We start from the raw sequence: 6,339 nt of genomic DNA, 5'->3' as shown, positions 1-6,339 counted from the left end.
TGATGTTGATGACTATAATGAGCTTTATTTGGATATGCGGTTCAATTGTGTACGGAAAGATTTCAGAGATATGAATGATCTTCAAATATTTACAGATTTCCCCATTATTTGTCTGTGTTGCCGAACTAGAAATGGGAAAGAAAGAAAGCAAATTTTTTATTTAGGTCCCCTAGACCAGGAGATATGAGTGAAGAATTTTTCATTTTTGTGTGTTTTTTTTTTTGATAAACTTGTAAATGTGATCTTAAATGACTAAATTGCCTTTGTTTATTATTTTCAATTTTTCCGAATTATCTATCATTCAACTTAAGCCGCTCTTTATGCGCCGCCGGCAGTGACGCGCTGTAGTGCTAATGCCGACAACGGGACTCGGGATGCTGGAGATGATGACGAGGTGAGCGTTATTATCAGTCCAGCTACGTCGGTGTTGTTTTCATTTCACCGCTGCATAGATTAGCGCTTAGTCTAGTTTCACTTTTCTCCGGTAGCGTTACAAAATAGAACACGGCTATGATTTTGAATAGAATTCAAGCAATGCGGTAGTGATAGTGATTTTAACAAAAACAAAAGGAACGAAATTTTGAAAAGTGCCAATAAAAAAATCATTTTAAATATGCAATAATTTTCCAAGAAAAAAAATTAAAATCACATGCTAAAGTTCCTATGAAAATTTTATAGAAAAACTCCGTCCTTTTGTTTCTTAAAAAAAAAAACATAGTGACATATTTAGCGAAAGCTGATGAAATTCTAGAAAGCTGTTACCAACCTTATGTTCTTCTAGATATTTCTTTTGGTTTAGATATCAAAGTCGTCTGTCTCATTACCCTGATATCTTAACAAGCCCACCAGAACGATAAGAGGTTTATGGTAATTACCCCTCAAAATGATTTCTATTAATCAAATTCGTTGTCAGTTCACTCGATTTGTAGCGATAGTGAAAATCGTTAGGCAGGTGATGTTGATTATGATGTTTGAAAGTTCCATAAAGTGAATGACCTTTAGATTGGTGAGAGAAAGAGAGAGAGAGAGAGAGAGAGAGAGCGAGAGAGAAAAAAACAACATCAAGCTATATAAAGAAATTTCGATTAACATGAAGTTTTTTTGTGAAAAATGTAGAAATCTTTCAATTCAAATATCAATGAAATTGTTTCCAATTTGAGGATAATTAATCTTTTCTCCAAAATATAAAAATATTTGGGGGTTTCCTTTCTGACGCAATAACACCAGAACGCACGAAACAGTTTCCACGGTTTTGCATTCGTTGGAAAGGTCTCGGGCTCCGTAAGGTTTGTAGCTAAGGAAATTCTAGAAAAGTTTTGCATTCGTTGGAAAGGTCTCGGTTTCTGTGAGGTTTACAGTAGAGGTGTGCACGTGACTCGAAATTGTCGTGACTCACGAACATTTTCGTGATTCACGCGTGTGTCGTGAGTCACGCTGACGGCAACGGCGTGAGTGTGCGTGAGCGTTATTAACCAACCAAATGTCGTGCGTGAGCGTGAGTCACGAAAATAATATCTTCGTGAGTGTGCGTGAGTAACGAATTTCGGAAAAACACGCTCACGAAAATAATCCCGCTTACGAACATAAAATGCTTACGAGTTGAATTCATTTATAATTTTAGTAATATCCTAGGTGGTAAGAGTTTTATAACGCACTCGATTTCAACCATACTCATGTTTTCAGTCAGGTTCTATAGGTAAATCACTCATAAAATTATTCGTGAGTCACGAAGGTTTTCGTGAGGCACGACATTTTTCGTGAGTCACGATATATTTCGTGAGTCATGACATTTAAAATAGAGGTGTGCACGTGAGGTATATTGTGCTCACGCACACTCACGATGGAGAAATCTTATTCACGCACACTCACGCACGATATTTTTTGGTAGGACTCACGGTCACGCACGCTCACGAAAAGAACATTTATACTCACGCACACTCACGCACACTCACGCACGAAAATCTTTTAAATGTCATGACTCACGAAATATATCGTGACTCACGAAAAATGTCGTGCCTCACGAAAAACTTCGTGACTCACGAATAATTTTATGAGTGATTTACCTATAGAACCTGACTGAAAACATGAGTATGGTTAAAATCGAGTGCGTTATAAAACTCTTACCACCTAGGATGTTACTAAAATTATAAATGAATTCAACTCGTAAGCATTTTATGTTCGTAAGCGGGATTATTTTCGTGAGCGTGTTTTTCCGAAATTCGTTACTCACGCACACTCACGAAGATATTATTTTCGTGACTCACTCGCGCACGACATTTGGTTGGTTAATCACGCTCACGCACACTCACGCCGTTGCCGTCAGCGTGACTCACGACTCACGCGTGAATCACGAAAATGTTCGTGAGTCACGACAATTTCGTGTCACGTGCACACCTCTAATTTAAAAGATTTTCGTGCGTGAGTGTGCGTGAGTATAAATGTTCTTTTCGTGAGCGTGCGTGACCGTGAGTCCTACCAAAAAATATCGTGCGTGAGTGTGCGTGAATAAGATTTCTCCATCGTGAGTGTGCGTGAGCACAATATTATTCACGTGCACACCTCTAGTTTACAGCAAAGGAAATTCAAGAAGAGAATAATTTTATTTTTTTTCACGTGAAAAATATTCGGAGAACGTAGAGGGTAATCATGCATTAGAAATGGGGTACCTCATTTTTATACCCACCACAATAGAAAGGTGACGGGGGTATAATAAGTTTGTCATTCCGTTTGTAACGCATCGAAATATCGATTTCCGACTATATAAAGTATATATAAATATATATATATATATATATATATATATATATATATATATATATATATATATATATATATATATATATATATATATATATATATATATATATATATATATATATATATATATATATATATATATATATATATATATATATATATATATATATATATATATATATATATATATATATATATTATTGATCAGCGAGAAATTCTAAGAGATATAAGCATGCCCGTCTGTCCGTATGTCTGTCTGTTGTAATCACGCTACAGCCTTCAATAATGCCGCTATCGTCCTGAAATTTGGCACAGACTCGTATTTTGTTTGCAGGCAGGTCAAGTTCGAAGATGGACTATATCGGTCCAAGTTTTGATATAGTCCCCATATAAACCGACCTACCGATTTTGGGTCTTGGACTTATAAAAAGTGTAGTTTTTATCCAATTTTCCATGAAATTGGAAATCTAGAGGTATTTTATCAATCATCAAAAAGTGTACCGAAAATGGTGCCTATCGGTCCATATTTTGGTATAAAAAACACATATATATGGAAGCTATATTTAAATCTGACCCGATTTCTATATCTAAATCTGAACCAAATTTGACATGTATAGTTAATATATTATTTTTTCTCCATGTGCAAACTTTGACGTAAATCAGAGAACAACTTTGGTCTCTGTGGTCATCTTAGTGTAATTAGGGAGCTCTATTTAAATCCGGACCGATTTCAATCAAATTTAGCACACTTGACTACACTACTAATTGTACTCCTACTGCAAAATTTCAAGCAAATCAGGTTAAAAATCTGGCAATTGCGACCATATAAGTGCATATCGGACGAAAGATATATATGGAAGTTATATCTAAATCCGAACCGATTTCTTCCAAAATCAATAGGGTTCTATTATGACCCATAACAGAAACTTGTGCCAAATTTGAAGTCGATTGGACTAAATCTGCGACCTGGACTTTGATTAAAAAAATGTGTTGACAGACAGACGGGAATAGCTATATCAACTCAAGGACCGATCCTTAGAAATATTGCCAAAAACACCATGTGTCTATCTCATCTCCTTCTGGGTGTTGCAAACATATGCTTCCTGGGTAGTTTAAATGAAGAACAACATCCCAGCAAAAAAGAGCTTCCAAAAAAAGTACTTTGGATCCCCGATCTGTGATCCGGAAGTAGTGCAAAGTTGGATCACCTCCAATGAATTTTACATGGGCTTGTCATAGGACGGAAGTATTCCCTTTTTGGATCCTTTGCATTGCTTTAGAAGTTGTGCCCTGGAAGTTAATTTGAATGAAGAAATTTAAAAAGCGAAAAAAAAAACAATTTTTTTCAACCAATTTCACTTTCGTTTTTTCATCCATATGTTTTATTACACAATTATTTTGCTATTATCTATTTTTTACAACTTGAAAAACTTTTTCGCTCCGACCAGGGGTTGATCCTGGGTTTGCTGGCACCATAACAGAACGCCTTAGCACACTCAGCCACAAACGCCATTGAACATAAAGTGTCGAAAGGTCAATTCTTTAGTTTCTACACAATCCATGGAGGAGGGTACATAAGATTCGGCCTGGTCTAACTTACGGCCGTATATACTTGTTTATATTTATATCTTGCAAGAGAACAATATATTTGCGACATTGTTCTCTTGAAATGTATTTGAGGTGATTATTCTCTGCGAGTGTTGAGGTGAAAACTTGTAACTACAATTCTTTTTGAATAACGATAAACAGTGATGAGCATGAGAGGGGTAATTGTCCCTTCAACAAGGCTCAAGCAAGATATTAAAATTTTGAGGGTATTTCCTAACTAAAAAATACATAAAATATTCAAAAGACCTCGAACTTGAAAAAAAACATTATTATAACAAAAAAACTTAGATGAAAATCTAAGAAAATTCTAATAAAAACCAACAACATAAAACAATTAACTAAGATTTAATATTACATTTGCCATAAAAAAATATTACAATGATGTACCTTAAACATTTTAGATAATGTCCAAGTCATTTTATTTCATTTTCCGCTTAATATGAATTATAGTTGTCAAATAAAAATGCATCGACTGCATATACATTTTAGTGTGTGAGTGTGTGTTTTTTTATTTCGTTTACATTTTAATCAAAATATGCATTCTATATAAATGTCATCAGATGATGATGATGATCATAATGATGTCTTACAGAGCATTGCACTGCAAATATTCACATACGGAATACATTTTAAGATGTTCGTTAAAGATTTACACATATTTACACAGTCACTATAAGTGGTAGTGAAGATAGTGGTGTTTGTAGTGCTAAAGAGATGTTAGACGTCTCGCTCAAGATGCTTAACGAGTATAAAAAAAACGTGTAAAGAAAAATTATAATGTACACCCGAAAAAATCTTTAGGCTTACGGAATTTCACACCCAAAAAAAAATATTCTGAATGGAATATATTGTTGTAAGCGCAACAGACAGTTACAGTCCATATTTTCTTTTATATTTCAGGAATTCTCTTTTTTGTTCAGTGTGAAAAAGTTCTTGAGAAACCCATCATCAAAGCCATCTACCAAGTTGAGTTGTGTTATATTTCTTCCAGGAAGAGTTAAAAAAATAACAATAGCCTCAAATATAGGTGGCCTACATTTTAGCCAAAGAAACCCTTACAAGATTTAGAGATGTGAGCGTTAGCGTGTAACTTCACTGACGCTCACGCACGATGTTTTGGTTGGGTATAGTGACAGTCTGTTATTTTAGGCTCACATAAACTATTCAGTCCATTTTGGTGTCACAGGTGAACTTCTCACTTATCACCAGGGCTGTGGAGTCGAGCCAATTTTGCTCGACTCCGACTCCGACTCCAGCATTTTTCATCAGCTTGACTCCGACTCCGGAGTCGACTCCAGGTAATATAACTAAATCTCATTTTAGTACCACTAATTTGTAGTTCTATTGAGGGGATATATATGGGGTATATATATATATAGATCGATATAAAGTATCGTATTTATTTATGTGTGCAAGAAAGGTCTTAATTTCGCATTTATACCAATTAAACTCTTTATTTCAAATTTAGGGCAATGTTTAATAAATAAAATAATGAGATAAATACCCATCATAATATGAGAAGATACCGACAGTATATGTATTTGTGGACGAAAATTATTATAAAGGGTTATATTCCCATATGCATGAATTTGAATCTGAATCGATTTAGACAAAATTGTATATACTTCTAGAAAATCTCTGTACCTAAAATTTAAATCTAACGTTATGGGACGTAACACAATTATAGCAAAAAATAAAAATGCAAAGAAAGTCTAAAGTCGGTCGGTAACATACTCTGCACAACTTTGTATTTCAATCAACATTTTGATAAAATCTGAAATCAGACTTCTACAAAATCTCGTGCAATATTTGGGAAACATTCATAATTTTTTATATAGCAAAATTTGAGTCACTTACCAGTTTTCGACTTAGCAGTGAGTATCAGTTGTGTAGTAAATAAAAGTTTGCAAAATTTTCTATAGAAACAAAATTTGAACTAAATTCTCTATATAAATAAATGTTTGAGAAAATTTT

General features: G+C 34.4%; 1 protein-coding gene across 1 annotated transcript in view; it reads left to right on the top strand.

Moving 5' to 3' along the window:
• Window positions 1–464: 464 nt before the first annotated feature.
• Window positions 465–6,339, top strand: part of LOC142219677 (carcinine transporter-like) — a 105,078-nt gene continuing 99,203 nt past the window's right edge. Inside the window, exon 1 of the mRNA XM_075288563.1 lies at window positions 465–867. The gene's annotated coding sequence lies outside the window, so the exon portion shown is untranslated. The remainder of the gene's footprint in view (window positions 868–6,339) is intronic.

This window comes from Haematobia irritans, chromosome 1 (assembly GCF_050003625.1).
Source record: "Haematobia irritans isolate KBUSLIRL chromosome 1, ASM5000362v1, whole genome shotgun sequence".
Classification (NCBI taxonomy): Eukaryota; Metazoa; Arthropoda; class Insecta; order Diptera; family Muscidae; genus Haematobia; species Haematobia irritans.
The sequence above is the reverse complement of the archived record's forward strand: the minus strand, read 5'-3'. Positions and strand labels throughout refer to the sequence as shown.